The following is a 19292-nucleotide window of genomic DNA, read 5'->3' on the forward strand; positions in this document are numbered from 1 at the left end:
AGCATGTCCTAGAAAACTTTTCACCCCTTTAACATTATTAGGAGGTGGTAATTTTTCTATAACTTGGATTTTTGTACGATCTACTTCCATGCCTTTTTCGAAAATTTTATGCCTAAGAACAATTCCTCCTACAACCATAAATTGACATTTTTCCCAATTTAAGATTAGGTTGATTTTTTCACATATCTCAAGAACTTTTTCTAAATTATTAAGACATAACTCAAATGAAGTCCCAACAGAGAAATCATCCATAAATACTTCATTCCATATTTAATCAAATCAGTAAATATTGACATTATACATCTTTGAAATGTCGCAGATACATTATATACTAAAAAAGGCATTCTATGAAAAGCAAATGTTCCGTAAGAGCTTGTAAATATTGTATTATCTTGATCCTCAGGAGCAATTAGAATTTAGTGATAGCAATTAGAATTTCGTGATATCTGGTATATCAATCTAAAAAGAAATATTATTTGTTCCTAGCAAATGTATTCAACATTTGATCTAGACAGGGCAAAGAAAAGTGATCTTTTCTGGTGGCCATATTTAGTTTTCTATAGTTAATACAAATTTGCCAACTAGTTACTTATCTTATTGGTATTAATTCATTTTTCCCGTTTTCTTCAACAGTCACTCCTCCTTTCTTCAGAACACAGTGAATTGGGCTTACCCAAGCACTATCTTAAATAAGATATATAATTCCAGCATCTAACCACTTTAAAATCTCTTTTTTAACAACTTCTTTCATTATTGGGTTTATCTTCTATGAGGATCTGCTTTAGGTTCATACTGTTCATCTAATAAAATTTTGTGCATACAAATTGAAGGACTAATTCCTTTAATATCTGATAAAGTCCATCCAAAAGCCTTTTTATACTTTTTCAACATCTCTATCAAGTTTTGTTCCTAAATTTCAGTTAACTCCGAAGATATAATAACAGACAATGTAGATGACTCTCCTAAAAATACATATTTTAAATGGGTAGAGAATATCTTCAATTCAAGTTCAGGTGGTTTAATACTTGAAGGAATAAGATTTTTACTATCATTTTCCAGCAAGTCTAATGCTTCAAATTTGTCCTGAATATAATCTAAATCCTCTTCTTTTACTTCATTTTCAATATTAAAAATTTCTCCTTGCTTTAGTTTATCTTCAAACTCATTCTTAAACTACTCATTACTTAGATAATCAACTACTTCCATCCTAAAACATTCTTTATCTTTTTTTATTGCAGGATATTTCATAGCTTTTGCTATATTAAATTTCACTTCTTGATCATTAACTCTCATCATTAATTCTCCTTTTTGCACATCTATTACAGCTCTTCCTGTTGCGAGAAATGGTCTTCCTAAAACAATGGGAATCTCTTTATCTTTCTCCAAATCCAATATTATAAAGTCTACAGGGAAAATAAATTTATCCACTTTTTGTAGCACATCTTCTATAACTCCTTTTGGATAAGTTATTGATTCATCAGCTAACTGAAGAGTTACAGTAGTAGGGGAAATTTCTCCCAAATCTAAATGTTTAAAAATTGATAAAGGCATAAGATTGATACTCACTCCTAAATCACATAAAGCTTTTTCGTAAAACTTTTCTCCAATTGTACAAGGTATAGTAAAATTACCAGGATCTTTTAATTTTTCAGGAAGCTTTTTCTAAATAATAGCGCTACACACTTCACTAAGTGCAACGGTCTCATGATCTGTAAAGTTTAATACATCCTTCATAAATTTAGCATAACTTGGCATTTGTTCCAAAGCTTCAACAAAAGGAATATTTATCGTTAACTTCTTAAGGATTTCCAAAAATTTTGTAAATTGTTTATCTTTATTCTTCTATTTTAGTCTTTGATTGTTCAGATTTCCTTGATTGTTCAGATTTCTGGATGGATTCACCAAATTATTATAATTATTCCAACTAAAATTAAAGTGCATAGAAAATCTAAATATGGAAAAAGTCTAAGCCTAATTTATCTAAAAAATTTAATCAAGCCTTGGCTTTATCCCTTAATGAAAAAGGAAAAAGTCTAAGCCTAACAGCATCTTAGACACTCCGTCATATTTAAATGTAGCACAAATTTCATGAAAACTAGCAAGATGTAAGTTAGGATCTTCAGTAGGTGATCCTCCAAACTAATTATGTTGTACCATTTGGATAATAACAGGTTTCGGCTCAAATAAATTAGCAGTAACATCAAGATTTTGAATAGTCAAGTTCATCTGTTGTCGGATTCATAGAATCTTTTAAAGGTCTTTGTCGATTTTCATTTATTGGATTATTTAAGTTATTCACCATTTCTTGTAAATTTTTAATTTCTCTTTGTTATTTTCAAATTTTTTTAATAGTACATTCTAATTCTGAACCGTAAGGTACTAAACCTTCAGATCCAATATTAAACAAATAAAGCAAGCAAAGTAAAACACTCTAATAAAAATATTTCTTTTTAGATTTTTTATTTTTAAATTTATTCTTTTTGGATTTTTGATTTTTAAATTTTTTTATGATATATATATTATCTATAAATTTCCTAATTTATCAAAACTATTTAATTCAACCGTTACCTACCCCACACAACGGTGCCAAAAACTTAATCTTTGCTATAGATTATTGACTTTTTTTTGTTGCGATATTTTTTGTTGCGATAGATTGTGAAAAATTTAATTAAATATAATCAGTTAATATTCAGATTCTATTCAAGTATACGCATCATTATCAAGTAATAATGAACTTTCTATTTAAGCCCCAAATATTGATCTTACGGGGAAGGTTTAATTTGGAAATGACAAATTTGCTAGGAAATTCACAGAAAGTCAATTGAAATCACTGTTACTAAATTCAATTGTTGAGATGTAATCAAAATTAAATTTCTAAACTATTATCAAATAAAATATAAAAAATTTTAAAAAGTAAATACTAATCTATTAACTATGTTTATGTAACGGAGATTCTTATGTCAAAATGCATCCTTCCCACTGCAATGAGGTTATGGTAAAATGAGATGAGATAAATGTTCATATTATGTATTGTGCCAAATAGGAGAAATTTTAATTCTCCACCCTAATAAAGTGCATAGAAAACCATTGGCTAATTTCAGTGTTTAGTCCCTAAATCTATGGCTAGGCTAGGAGGATACCGGTTCCCACTCCAGAGCTCCCACTTCCCTTCACCTGAAGGCTAGCTCTCGTTTCAGATTTTAAACACTAAGACTGAATTAAAGATTTTAGTTTGTCACCCTAAAAGTTCTCCCACTCTACACCCAACAAAGACTCATACTCTATTTCACGGATCATATGTTTCACAACACATTTTAACAATTTAATTGGATAGATTAAAAAGTAAATTAAGTTTGGAGTTGAAAAAACATCACAATTTATTTTACAATCTAATATTGGCATATTCATATTATCTCTCCATTTCACCATATCTCAAAGTATGGAGAAAGAAAGAGGGAACTACTCAGACTTCATGAGAAAGAAATAACAAAACACAAATTTCATATATAAAAGAAAGTTCATACAACACTGATAAAAAAATAATACTTATCTAAAAACTCCTTCTCAAAGCAAATCCTTTGTAGCCTTTCTTTAGAAATGCAAGAAGAAGATATCGCTTACTTTTCTCCTTCTCCAACACTCTTACAGAAAGTTTCACACTAAATCTCACTACATAAACTCTAAACTATGAAATAAAAATCACTAATTGACTCCAATATGGAGGTGGAATGGCATGATGTGGTGTGAAAAATGAGAGTAGAGAAGTGTAAAACGTAGAGGAGCGCTTTTTCTATTAAAATTCAGCCCCAAATAGAGCCCAAGGTTGGTTCTCCAAGAGGTGCCACAAAAAAATTTTCAAAAAAAAATCATCCAAATATATCGAACCTTCTAGAAACGGGGTCAGCACCACTGTTGGCGCTAGTCTGGAGCCATCGGTATTGAGTAAAAAATTTTTGTGTTAATTTGTTCTGTGTCATCGGCGCTGCCCTCGGCGCTGCTGGTGCTGAGCATTTCTTCAAAAATGTCATATTGACTCCAAATTTCATCCTTTATGTTTTCTTTTTGCTTTAAGCCGTAAAAATTAACAACTTGCAAGAAAACATCAAAATACCTTTCATTAAGGTACAATATCATCAAAAATAGGTATAAAATATGGGTCTAAAAATGCATATATTTTCGGTGTATCACAAACCGTGGTATATATGGCTATAAATCTAGATGCTCTACACATATGAATAGCATGGAGGCGATTGTATATTCCTCAAACATCCCCGTAACGCTTTAGGTGGACGACAGTGCATTATGTAAATTCTCCTACTAATGGTGCCTGTCTCGGGATCTCTACATTGCACGTCAAGAATCCCGTACAAACTTCATCTGGGATCTCTGATGGTGTAAACTTTTTGAAAAACCCCAACTCATCCTCTATAACTGGAGGGCTGGTGGAAGTTTCCCTCAAAATTGGGTTGTGAACCTCTTCCTCGTGAATTGGATAAAGCTTTGTGGTTGCCTCTCAAGTGCTCTTCTTTCTAATGTTTCCAAAGCTTGGTGTTTGCGGCGGTTAGCATTTCTAGACTGTGTCCTTGTTAACGGTGCATCTGGAACTCTCTTTACCGAAGTACCGAATAAATCTCTTGTTGGCATCGTAATCATGGACTATTGGTAACCAACCCTTTCCATCCGGTCCTGCACATCTGGAAATTTTTCTGCCTTCTTCCTTTTCAACGTAGAGTCTTCTCTGATACCAATTCTCAGTAATGGTGGTAGCCCTTTAGTTTCTCGGTGGCTTACTATATTCATAGGGGGGCCCTTGTAGTCCATGCTTACTTGGCCATAATCCAAGCCAAAATTTATAAGGCCATTCTGAGTAACCTTATCTTCATCAAGTGTGAGATTCAAGTTGTCATTAAAGGAGAAGATCAGTCTCTATCCTGAGATTTTCTTGCAAAAGACAGGAAAACATCAGCAAGCTAAAATTCAAAACAAACAAGAAAAATAACAAATTATTATTAAGAGGATTTTAAAATACACATATGAAAGCATTTTATTTAATTTAACTTTATAACGTTCATAATTTTAACAAAAAAATTAGATATGCAAATTTAAATTTCTTTTTTTTTATTATTAAAATTAATTTTATTACAAATCTTTGGACCTAGTCATAGACAATGGCCAAATTTCCATTCTCAGAACAGGTATCACTTTAAAATTTTGTCTAGGAGAATATAAATTTGCATAATATTTTAAGTATCGTCTGTTGATCAATAACATGGGTCTCTCGTCATGCATATCCACTAGGTAGTAACAATCTTTGCTAAGGTGGTTCAAACTTTTCACCTATCTTGCAACATACAAGGATAGGCCTTCTGAGGACAAGTACGAGAACACCAACTTTGAACGTCCTTGTGCAGATGATACATCAAAATAATATGTAGTTTTAAGTATATATTTTTTGCTTATTTTTTGTAATATTGTACTTTAAAGAATGGAATTTTCATTTTTTTAATGCATGTATATAAATTTTAGGCATTTGGAGCAAAAGTAGCAAAAAGGATGAAATTTGGAGCCAAAACTACGAATTTTTGAATTATGGCGCAAGACGCGCCAGATTGGTGTGTGATGCTCTAGATTGGCACTAGATGCGCCAGATGGGCCAAAACTAAGGACAGTACAGTATTCAGAAAACCAACAGATGATGTGCCAGATTGGTGCCAAATACGCCATTTGATAGAGAGTTGGCGCATGATGCACCAAATTTGGTGTCAAATGTGTCAGACATGACTTTTTGCTGATTAAGCCAGTTCATGATGAATTTTGTGCAAATTTTCAAAAGGACTCTTGTTATAGACACCCCTTGGAGTAATTCAATGCATCTAAACACGTTGGAAGGTTCTTTTATAAAGGGATATGTCTCTTAGATCAAGGGACATGTCGTTTGAATTCAAAAGAGTTGACTTTTGGACAAAATTTTGTAGGGAATTTTGAATTTTGTTTGGAGGGAGGTAGCTTTTTCTAAAAGAGATTGAAGTCTAGGGCTTGAAGAGGAGTTTTCTTTGGGCGTGTGTGTGTGAGATTTGATGTGGCGTGAAGGGGTGTCAAGGAGAGTTAGAGAGAGACAGAAAGTCAAGGGCTTGGAGATTTTCTTCAAGGATTGTAAGAGAAGAGGGAAGGTTAGAGATTTCTTCTTCATTACACTTCTAAGAGAGAATTGAGGGTGCTTATAAAGAGAGAAAGTCTTGAAGAGAAATTCTAGGGATTTTTTTGGGAGGAATTGTGAGATAAGTTGTGCCTTTTATTTCTTTTTTTTTTGTAAACTTATTTTTATATATGAAATCCAGGTTTTTTTGTATCCTTCTCATGAATTTAGAGTAGTCTTCTTTATCATTATCCCTAGTTTGAGATATGGTTTTGTGAAGAATTGATTTTATTTTATACGGTTTTAAGTGTCAATAGTTTGTAATGATTTGAACTCCGATCTTTATCTACTTTTTAATCCTGCTAATTGAAATATTAAAAAATGTTGAGAAATAGAAGTTTTGAAAGGGCTATGATTTCTATAACATGGGAAGAATCACATTTGATTTTAAGGGAGATTATTTCATCCATGGGGTTGGGTGCAAATAAATAGGTAAATATAATTTGTTGGATGCTGATTTGGAGATATTAAGGTGACATATTAAAATCCACAATTTGGTCTAGTTAATTGGAAACTGGTGTGAGATTGTTAGCCCTCAGGTGAGAGAGTAGTGGGAGCTCTGGAGTGGCAACCAGTATCCTCCCAGCCTAACAACGGAATCAGGGACCAAACTCTAGATTAGTCAATGTTTGTTATGCACTCAGAAAAGTGTAACGAATTAGATTGCTCCAATTTGACACAAAAAAGTTTTTATAAATATTTTCAAATGATTTTAATTTCTTCACAATCCATATACTCACTGTAAAGAGGAATGTTGCTTTCTAAAATTTGAAATTTCCATCACAACAACTTAGTATAATTTTTGTAAATTTACTTTTGAAAGTTTAGCATTTAGTTTAGTCAACTTTGTCTTTCAACTAAATTTTAATTAGCATTCACTTGTTACTTAATATTAAAATTTAGCACTTTACTTTTTGTAGTATTAAAAATTGTGCTTTACAATATAATCTTAAAAACTTATTTATAGACATTTCCAACTTCCCTATTAGATCGATATGTAAAACTCATTTAGAGCCTTTTATTACTTGAGTGTTACGTATACTTACATTACTTTTAAAGGGGATTTGACAGTTTAATAATCTTTTAAAGATAAAGCTATTTTAACTGAAGCTATTTTATTGGGATTAATTTACATATTCCATTTTTTATCTGCCATGTATAATTTGTAATATTGAAAAATATTTGCAAAATTAACACACTAAATCCATCAGCATTAAGTTTTTGACGCCGTTGTCAGGAAAGTAACGAAATGTAGTAGTAAGTTATTTTATAACTTATAGTATTCTTATTGTCAAAGCTAAAAAAAAGTGTTTGTAGTTTAGTTTGATTATTTTCCTATTTAAGTGTGTTTGCTTATTTTAAATTGCTTGTTGTGTTTATTTATTCATAGTGTAAGATCTGAAAAATTTAGTACCTTAAAATTTTGAGTTAGAAAGAACCATTAGAAAAATTCAAAAAATAATAAAAAAAGATAGATCGTATTAGCAAAATGGCTTGAAGTTTAAGTAATGCAGGAAGTGAAAATGAACATCATCAAAGACCTTTAAGAGATTATGTTAATCTTACAAAAGATTAAAATTCATTTAAGTATACAAAACCCTATTGTAGCTACCAGTTCATTTGAGCTTAAACCTGCTATTATCCAAATGGTTCCAAATAATTAGTTTAGGGGAGCACCAACTGAAGATCCTAATTTACATCTTGTTAGTTTTCTAGGACTGTGTGCTACTTTTAAATATGATGGAGTGTCTAATGATGTTGTCGGACTTACACTTTTTCCTTTTTCACTAAGGGATAATGCTAAGATGTGGTTAAACTCATTAGTACTTGGATCTCTCAAAACTTGGGGAGATTTATCACAAAAAATTTTATCTAAATATTTCCCACCTTCAAAAACTGCTAAGCTTAGAAATGATATTACATCTTTTTTTCAATTTGAAGGAGAATCAATTTATGAAGCGTGGAGAATCAATTTGGAGAATCAATTTATGAAGCGTGGAAAAAATTTAAAGATCTCCTTAGAAAGTGTTCACGCCAGACATTTCTAGATTGGTTAATAATTCAAACTTTTTATGATGAATTAGTTGGATCTCTTAGATCAATAATTGACACTACTGCTGGTGGATCATTAATATCATAACCATTCGATGAAGCATATTCTTCAATGGAAGATATTTCTACTAATAATTTTTAATGGCCATCTAAAAGGGTAAATCTAAAAAGATTAGTCAGTATTCATGATTCTGGTGCAATATCTATGTTAGGTGTATAAATAGCTGCTATATAAAAGAAGATAGATCAATATGGAATGAATTATTTTCAAACATTACCTATGCTTGAGGAAAACTCATTGGGATGAATGATAGAATCTCAATCATCTTATGAGACCTTAAATGTAATAAATAATCATTCAAATAATCCTTATGCCAATTATTATAATCTTGGTTAAGAGAATCATCCAAATTTTAGTTGGCGTAATAATATTTCTAATGCTGTAAATCTGCAATAAGGAAACAACACTGTGATCCCATTATGAAACTCCAATAATCAAGGAAATCCGTATTCTAAACCTTATTACCCTCTAGGTTTTAATAATTTATAGAGTAAGGAGAAAAATTTTTCATTGGAAGTGTTCATATTGTAAGTGGGGAGTCAATTACAAAGTCAAGGAGTTAGAACTAGAAACATGGAAAATCAATAGGGATGCATTGCTACCGCACTTAGCAATAGACCTCCAGGAACATTGCCTAGTAATGTTGAAGTAAATCCTAAAGATCAGATCAAAAAGAAAATTAAGGCTATTCAACTGAGAAGTGGAAAAAATTAGAAAATAGAGTTCAAAAAGAAGTGGAAGTTGAAGTTGAAAAAGATGAGGTGGAAAATGAAAAATTTGGTGAAGATTTTCATTTTGAGTTAGAATGTCCTATTAAACCAATGAAAATCACTGTAGAAAGATCATCACCTCCATTTTCTCAATGATTGAAGTAAAAAATAAAGATAACCAATTTTCAAAATTATTAGAAATATTGAGGAAATTAACAATAAACATTCTATTAATAAACAATCTATTTGTTGAAGCTTTGGAATAAATACCAAGCTATGTGAAGTTTTTGAAGGATATACTTAATAAGAGAAGGAAGTTTATAGACAATGAGACTATTGCACTCAGTGAAAAGTGTAGCGCTATAATTCAAAAAAAACTTCCTAAAAAAACTTAAAGACCCTGGAAGTTTTACCATTCTATGTGCTATTGGAGAAAGATTTTTTGGAAAAGCCTTATGTGATTTAGGAGCCAGTATTAATATTATGTCATTATCAATTTTCAAAAGTTTGGGTTTAGGAGATATTTCACCTAAAATTGTAAAACTTTAGTTAGTTGATCGTTTGATTACCTATCCTAAATGAGTTATAGAAGATGTTTTGGTAAATTTTAATAAATTAATCTTTCTTGTGGACTTTATTGTATTATATATGGACGAAGATAAAGAAATTACTATCATTATAGGAAGACCATTCCTTGCCACTATAACAGCTTTAATATATGTGTAGAAAGGAGAACTAGTAATGGGAGTTAGTGATCAAGAGGTTACATTTAATATTGCACAATGAATGAGATACCCTGCAAAAGAGAAAGAGATTGAAAGCCTAAGAATGGATATTAATGAATATCTAAGCCATGAATATTTCAAAAATACATTTGAAAGGGAATTTGAAAAGGAATATGAGGAATACCAAGATGAGGATAAAATTCAAAATGAATCTACGGAAGTGAGTAAAAAAGATTTGGATTATGTTTAGGAAAAAATAAAAATTTCATACCCTACAGAAAGTAATAAGAGTTTGATTTCATCTATGGAGAAACCTCCTAAACTAGAACTGAAAACACTTCCTACACATTTGAAGTATGCATTCTTAGGAGAAGTATGTGCATTACCTGTTAAAGTATCCTTAGAATTAACTGATAAGCAAGAACAACAGCTGTTGGAAACTTTAAAAAAATATAAGAAAGCCTTTGGATGAACATTTATTGATATTAATGGAAACATTTACTGATATTAATGGAATCAGTCTTTTAATTTGTATGCATAAAATTTTATTGGAAGATCAACATGAACTAAGAGCTGATCCTCAAAGGAGATTAAATAGTATGATGAAAGAAGTTGTTAAGAAAAAAATTTTAAAATGGTTAAATGTTATAAGCAATGCTTGGGTAAGTCCAATTCACTGTGTTCTAAGAAAAGGAGAAGAGACTATAGTGATAAATGAGAATAATGAATTAATACCAACAAGACAGGTCACAAGATGGAAAATCTGCATAGACTATAGAAAATTAAATTCTGCCACCAGGAAGGATCATTTTCTCTTACCCTTTTTGGACCACATGTTGGATAGGCTAGCTGGGTATAGATATTTTTGTTTTTCAGAGGAATATACCAGTTATCATCAAATAACTATAGCTCTGGAGGATTAGGAGAAAACAACATTTACTAGTCCTTATGGAACTTTTCCTTTTCGGCAAATGCCCTTTGCATTATGTAATGCACCACAACATTTCAAAGATGTATAATGCATTTTTCAATGATTTAATTAAAAAAGGGATTGAAGTCTTAATGGATGGATTTTTTTGTGTTTGGAACTTCTTTTGAAATATGTCTAAATCATTTAGAGAAATTTCTTGAATGATGTGAAACGACTAATCTCGTAATGAACTAGGCAAAATGTCAATTTATGGTTGCAGGAGGATTTGTACTTGGGCTTAAAATTTCAGAAAATTACATGAAGTAGATCCTGAAAAAATTTAGGTTATATCAAACTTACCTCCACCTACTATTGTAGGAGGAGTTAGGAGCTTTTTAAGACATACTGAATTTTATAGCTGATATATTAAAGATTTTTTAAAAGTTACTAAGCCTTTATGTTAACTTCTAAAAAAAGATACAAAATTTGATTTTAACCAAGATTAAGTTAAAGCCTTTGAAACTTTAAGGGAAAAATTGATCACTGCTCCTATAATTATTTCACCCGATTGAGAGAAACCTTTTTAATCAATGTTTGATGCTAGTGATTATGCAATTGGAGCAATTTTAAGGTAGAGATATGATAAGATTTTTAAAGTGATATACTATGCTACTATGACTCTTAATGATGCTCAGATTAACTATACAACCACTAAAAGAGAGTTATTAGTCATTGTGTATGTCTTTGATAAGTTTAGGTCATATCTGATTGGAGCTAAATGTGTTGTGCAAATTGACCATTCGACTATTAAATATTTGATGCAAAAGAAGGATGCAAAACTAAGATTACCTAGATCGGTAATTCAGAGGAAAGAGTTTGATATCGTAGTAGTCGATAGAAAAGGGACTGATAATCAAATTGTTAATCTTCTATCTAGGCTAGAACAGGAAGAAAAACTTGACATGAAAAAAGAAATTAAGGAAACTTTTCTTCATAAATAACTTTATGTTGTAAAAGGATGGGAAATACCTTGGTATGTTGATACTGTAAATTATATTATTAGTGGTACTTTAATTAGTGGTACTTTACCATATATTTACCATATAGACTAACAAAATAATAGAAAAAGAAATTCATTCATGATGCAAAGTCTAGTTTTCTAGATGACCCCTACTTATATAAATAATGCAAAGATTTAGTAATGAGCCAATTTGTGCCTTACAAAGAAATTCAGGAAATTATCCAAAAATGTCATGATTTTAAATTTTAACGACATTTTGGGAATAATAGAAGTGTTCATAAAATTTTGCAACATGGATTTTATTGGCCTAATCTATTTAATATATATATTATTTAGAAATTAAAATTTTTAAGGCATGGGGATTGGATTTTATGGGACCATTTGTACCTTCATTCATATATATATATATATATATTGATTGATTGCAGTGGATTTTGTTTTAAAATGGATTGAAGCAATCACTTTATCTCGATGCACACTCATAGTGTTTCAAAATTTTTATAAATTTTTTATTTAAAATATTTTTAAACGATATGGAATGATTAGAGTAATCATTATCGATAGAGGATCTCATTTTAGAAATGCAAAAATTGCAACATTTGTAGAAAAATATAATATAATGCATAAAATTGCAACTGCTTGTCATCCCCAGACAAGTGGTTTGACAGAAGTATCTAATCGTGAAATTAAGAAGTATCTAATCGTTTGACAGAAGTATCTAATCGTGAAATTAAAAGAATTTTGGAAAAAAAGTGTAAATCCTCGTAAAATGGATTGGTCTGCTAGATTAGATACGACATTATAGGCATACATGATAGCTAATAAGACACCTAGAGGAATGTCCCTTTACAGATTAATTTTTGGGAAGACTTGCCACTTGCGGTAGAGTTGGAGCATAAAGCTTATTAGGCTATAAAGGAATTTAATTTCAATTTGAAAGAAGCTGGTGCGAAAAGATTATTACAATTGAATGAGCTTGAAGAAATTAGAAATGATTCTTACGATAATGCTTAGATTTATAAAGAAAGAATGAAAGAATGGCTTGACCAGAAGATAATAAAAAAGGAATTTGAACCTGCACAGAAAGTTTTATTATACAATACAAGATGGAAATTATTTCTTGGAAAACTGAAGTCTAGGTGGAAAGGGTCATTCAAAGTTGTAAAAGTTTATACCTATGGAGCTGTTAAAATTGAAGATCTTAAGACTAGAAGGATATTTAAAGTAAATGAGCACAGATTGAAACCATATTTTGATGGTCAAAGACCAGTTTTCAAAGAGACTGTGGTGTTGGGTCACTTAGAATAAAGACTAAGAATGTCGTGTTGATGACATTAGATGAAGTGTTTTGTGTGACGCAACCCATACTTATCGTTGTTTATTTTTCTTTTAAGTTTTTGTTTAGAATATTTTACATATATTTGTATTTATGTTTTTCTAGAGTCCGTGTATCTGAGAAAATATTTAAAAACATCTTTATTTACATAATTTTATAAAAGAATTTTGAATTTTTTTATCAAAGTTGAAAATATGAATTATTTGGAACTGGCGCATGATGCATCATATTGGCGCATGATGTGCCACATTCCAAAGAGCTGGCACATGATATGTCAGAATAAGTGCATGATGCGCCACGGTGACGAAAATGACTTAAAATATTTCAAAAGGCGGTTTTTAGTGGGTTCTTCTCCTTATAACTCCCAAAAATTGATTCCAAAGTCCAATTTAAGGGGGGGGGGACAAAGAAAGAGTCACAAAATTTTAATTACAATGGTGTCCCACTCTAAAAATTCTGTTAGATTTGGAATTTTCAATCGGAGAAAGTTTGTTAGTTTTGATGCACAAAAGTTGCATGATCATGTTCTAGTGAAGAAGAGACTAATCAAAGAATTAGGGTTTGAGAATCAAGGATTCAAGACACTGAATACTTAATTGGAAGAGAATATTGTTCAGAAACATTGGGAAGTGCTTTGTTACACTACTTCCACCGTAGTTTTCCCTGTGGTGAAAGAGTTTTAAGCAAATGCAAATCTACATAGAATCAACCAAAAAAATTGTTTATGTGTGAGGCAGATTTGTAGACATCATTCCTTTAGAATAAATGAGATATTTATGATTGAAAATGTGCTTATTTGTCATTACAAAAATTTTACCTCAACGAGAGATAATTTGAATGAACTCTATCGATACCTTACAGATGAAGATGCAAATTGGGAGGCCAGAGATGATGGAAATGTAAGTTTTTCGTCATCATTGTTAAATCCTGCTTCTGTTTTCGTCATCATTGTTAAATCCTGCTTCTAAGGCATGAAACTTCTTTATTGCATCATAATTACTTTCTACTATGAAAATCAATAAGGTAACTAAGGAGAGTGTTATTTTGAATTACTGTATTCAAACCGAAAAACCTATAGATTTTGAAGCAATCATTGTGAAATCAGTTTTGGGTGATTATTAATGGATCTGCAACTGGACTTGGACATCCATTCACTATTTTCCCTCTATGCAATCAATTGTAGGTACCATATGAGAGTCGGGAAAATGAGTTTCTTCCTCGAAAGTTAATGGATCCAGAAGTTTATTGCAATTGTATTGGAATGGGAGATGAGAACGATATGAATGTACTGATGGATCAAGCATCCTAGAATTCATCACCTATTTAGCTTTACTTTAGTTCGAACATACTTTTGAAAAGTATCAAGAAGATAGAAAAAGAGGTGCATAATTTTATGCATGTAATTGGGAATGTTTCTGAAATGTTGGATCACTTGGTTGGAGACTTAAAAAACATTTTGAGCATACTGGTTGTATTGAAGATGGTTTGGTACGTATGTATAAGAAACATGATTGGATTGGGGAGGATTCAACTGATGAGTTTCCTTATCGACCCATCTACAACTTGTATGTGCACTACCAATCTATGAGAGATATCTAGGAGGATGAGAGTGAAGAAGATGTTTCAACTTAATCTATGCACGGAATGTTTTGTTTAGTACTACTTGTTTTAATTGTTTATTATGTTGGATTGCATTTACTTTTATTATTGAACTATATTGATGTTTGTGTTTGGTATTTTAATGTTTAGATTTCAGTGTTAGGATGTTTGTTAGGTTAGATTTCAGTGTTAGGATGTTTGGTTTGCTTTGGACACTGAATTATAGTTGATTGGCTTGAAAAATGTTAGTTTATAATAACACGGATAATATATATATATATATACATATATAAGTGAGTTTTGTGTTGTTTGTGAAAGAATGATGTTAGAATAATGTTTAATCATGCTTATAAAGGTTCATTTGAGTTTTTTAGAGGTAGATGTAAAGCGATATGAAGCAGATTTTCACAGAAAATGAAATCTAGAAAATTTAAGGCGTTGGTGCAAGATGCATCAGATTGGCGCATGATGCACCAGTTTATGAGAGTTGGCACATGATGCGCCAGATTTTGCGCAAGATGCGTCAACTTCCCAAAAATGCCAGATTGCCTAAAAAATTGTGAAATCACACAGTAAAACTCCATTTTTACTGCTTGGGTCGTCTCCTTCCTCTAAACCTTGACCTAGGGATTCATACTGAGCGCAATAGAGAAGATTTCAGAGGCTAAAAATTGTAGATTTCATCTTCTCTTGGTAATAGCTTCACTTTAACTTAAAAATTTTTTATTTTTACCATTGATTTTTCTCACATTTTGAAAAATCTAGAATTTGGCATTTTTGATAAAAAAACATGAAGAAAACTCATGGTAAAAAGTTTCTTACCAAATAATCTTACATGGGGAGTTAGTTTTTTTATTTTTTAATTTATTTGGAATTTATTTGGATTTTATTGGAATTTCAATTGGCTCCATGAGTGAAGAGAGTAAGGTTGTTAAATGATTTTGATGCCTAATGATTTGTTAGTTTGAAGGCCCAACACAGTTATAACACTCAAATATAATCAAGAAAATTGATCCAGGTGCTGGCCTTTGCTAACCCAAGTTGTGAGATCGAGAGATTGATTCTTGCCAAAAATTGGGAACAATTTTGCTACTTCACTGCAGTAGCGATTGTACCAATGATTCGGGAGTTTTATGCCAACTTGAGATTAACTATTGATGATCATGTCCTTGTGAGAGGTAAGCAAGTTGAATTTACTGTAGAAAGGTTCAATGCTTTTTATGAGTCGAGGAATGTATTTCATGATGAATATGTTGCATTTGTGATGGCTGATTCATCACCGGGTGAAGTGATTGCCTATTTGACTGATGGAAGAGGAGAATGGAGAATTAAAAAAAATAAGAAAGTTAACTTCTCTGCTTCCATGTTGACTATTCAGTCAAAGGTATGATGATACTTCATCTCTGCAAATTACTGCCTACAAATCATCTGGCCGATGTAACAAAGGATAGTGCTCTATTAAACTATTGCATTCAAAACATGAAAGCAATAGATGTTGGTGCTATCATAGTTCATCATGCACGAAGCATAGCTAAGAGCTCTACAGCTAGTGGTTTGGGTTACCCTGCTCTGATTTTCACTTTATGTGAGCAATCAAGAGTAGAGTCCCATAGAAATGAGGAAAGCCTACAACCATAAAATCCTATTGGGAAGCATATGATTCAGAGAGTTGAATCATTTGTTGAACTTAGGAGTGGAGGTAGTGATAGACCATCTTCATCAGCTGCAGGGGCATCTACTTCTCTCCCTGCATCACTAGAAAACATTATGTGGCAACTCATGATTCAACAATTGGATATAGTAAATATTCAAAACTAGATGGGAGTAGATTGGAGAGATTAGAGCGAGAAATGCTTATGATGATGAGTATCAACAGAGGAGAATTCAACATGATATAGCTTTTGAGGATACTATGGTGAGATATCTTAGGGGCGAATACAATGTTGAATTTTCTACTTGCCTCCGCTTCACTCCTTATGCTCCTATTCATGAAGAAGAAGAAGAAGAAGACGAAGAAGAAGAAGGAAGATGATGATGATGATGATGAAAGCGATGAAGATTGATACCATTTGGAGTTAGTTTATTTGTTTGGTTGTTTATTTATATGTTGTTTGGATATTGTTTGATGGGCATTTGAAACTGTTGTAGTAAAACTTTTATTTTGTGCTGTGAACTTAAAATTGTAATAGTAATTGTAGATTTTTTCTTTTCCTACATTTTTAGTATTTTCAATTTTTATTTCTGTTTTAAATTCTTAGAAAATTCTTTAGAATATATTATGTCTCATTTAATGCTTTAAAGCTTGTATGTACTTTTAAAGTAAGAACCTGCAGTATATTAGAGCCCAATTTCATAATTAGAAATCATCTACAGGTTAGCTTTTATTTTCATGCATTTACTATTTTCTTTAAGCAACTAAATTTTGCGCTAGAACATTTTTCTTAAATATCTAAAAACTTAAGTTTTGGGGGGAGAAAAATTCTTTTAAAAAGAAGTAAACTAAATTTTATTTGTCCTTAAATAGCAAAATTTTTAAAATTAATTTAACATGACCTAGGATGTTAAGATTTAACTTAAAATAAAGATTTAAAGATTTAACTTAAAATAACTATACTTTTGTTTATGAATATTATGATAAATTTTGGTAAGAAAATTTTAATAATGAAGGTCAATTCTAAAGTTAAAGATATTTGGTATGATAAGATAAGGCTATTTTTTTTCTATTTAAAGTAAAGGAAATTATATTTTTGAAGTATTTAGAATTTTTGAGTTTCATGTATGAAAAAAAGAATGAGACTTTATGAAAATCATAAACTAATAAGAATTTATAAAGTGAAGAAAGACAAGGAGTTTAAACTATAATAAGAGGATAGTGAAATTAAAAATTGCTAAAGGCTATCCAGATATAGTAATCATCACTTAAAAAAGAACAAGAAACAAAAGGATTGAAAAGACCATAAAATAAAAAGAAAGAAAAAAAATACAAATAGAAACATAAGTGAGGAGAAGCTTGAGGAAATACCTAACAAAAAATTGGCTTCAGTTGAATCAACCAAAGGAAAAAAGCTTTATTAAATTTTCTAAACTTATATTGGATTATTAGTAACATTATTAGTAAAGTTTTCATGAAGTTCTTTTTTTGTATGAATATTCTAATTATCCTTGATATGAGAAATTGCAATTCTTCTTGAAATATATAGAGATTCAGAAATCTTAAAATTTCATCTAAGTTTATAAAGGTTTTCCTTAAATTTTACTATTTTATTTATTAAAGTAAAGCATAGAAGTTATAAGTTAGTCTCTACCCTAAGTCATATGCTTTTATGTAGTAAAAGTGTCACTTGAGGACAAGTAACATTTAAGTTTGAGGGATTTTGATACACCAAAAAAATATGTAGTTTTAAGTATATATTTTATGCTTATTTTTCTGACATTGCACTTTAAAGAGGGGTATTTTCATTTTTTTTGTTGAAGGTATATCAATTTTAGGCATTTGGAGCAAAAGTAGCAAAAAGGACAAATATTGGAGCCAAAACAACAAATTTTTTAATTCTGGCGCCAGATGTGTCGGATTGGCACTAGATGCGCTGGATTGGCGCCAAATGCGCCAAGACCTAGAATAGCACGGTCTTCAGCAAATCAGTGCATGATGCACCAGGTTGGCGCCAAATGGGCAATTTGATAGAACGTTGGCTCATGATGTGCCAGATTTGGAGTCATATGCGCCAGGCACAACTTTTTGCGGATTAAGGAAGTTCAAGAAAAATTTTATGTAAATTTTCAAAGGGACACTTGTTCTAAGAACCCCTTAAAGTATTCAATGCATCTAAACACATTGGAAGGTTCTTTTATGAAGGGATATGTCTCTTGGATCAATGGACATGTCCTCTGAATTCAAAAGGGTTGACTTTTTGACAAAATTTTGGAGGGAATTTTGTTTTCTTTTTGGAGGGAGGTAGCCTTTTCTAAAGAGAGGGAAGTCTAGGGTTTGAAGAGGAGTTTTTTTGGCATGTGTGTGTGAGAGTTGGTGTGGCGTGAAGGGGCAACAAGGAGAGTTAGAGAGAGAGAAAGAAAGTAAAGGGCTTGGAGATTTTCTTCAAGGACTGTAAGAGGAGAGAGAAGGTGAGAGATTTCTTCTTCATTACAATTCTAATAAGAAATTGAGAGTGATTGTAGAGAGAGAAATGCTTGAAGAGGACTTCTAGGGATTTGCTTGGGAAAGATTGTGAGATAAGTTGTGTCTTTTATTTCTTTTGTTTTGAAAATTGGTTTTTATATATGAAATCCTTGTTTTTTAGTATCATTCTCATGAATTTTGAGTAGTCTTCTTTATCCTTCTCTCTACTTTTAGATATAGTTTTGTGATAAATTGATTTTATTTTATATTGTTTAAATGTCAATAATTTGTGATGATTTGAACTCTGATCATCATTTAATTTTTTGATTTGGCCAACTGAAATGTTAAAATATGTTCATAAACATTAGTTTCAAAAGGGCAATGATTTCTACAACATGGGGAGAATCAAATTTAATTTCATGGGAGAGTATTTCATCCATGGGGTTGGGTGCAAATAAATAGGGAAATATACTTTGTTGGATGTAGAACTGGAGATTTTAAGTTGATAGATTAAAATCCCCAATGTGGTCTAATTGATTGAAAGTTGATGCAAGATTGTTAGCCC

This window comes from Phalaenopsis equestris, unplaced genomic scaffold, assembly GCF_001263595.1.
Source record: "Phalaenopsis equestris unplaced genomic scaffold, ASM126359v1 Scaffold224097, whole genome shotgun sequence".
NCBI classification, from domain to species: domain Eukaryota; kingdom Viridiplantae; phylum Streptophyta; class Magnoliopsida; order Asparagales; family Orchidaceae; genus Phalaenopsis; species Phalaenopsis equestris.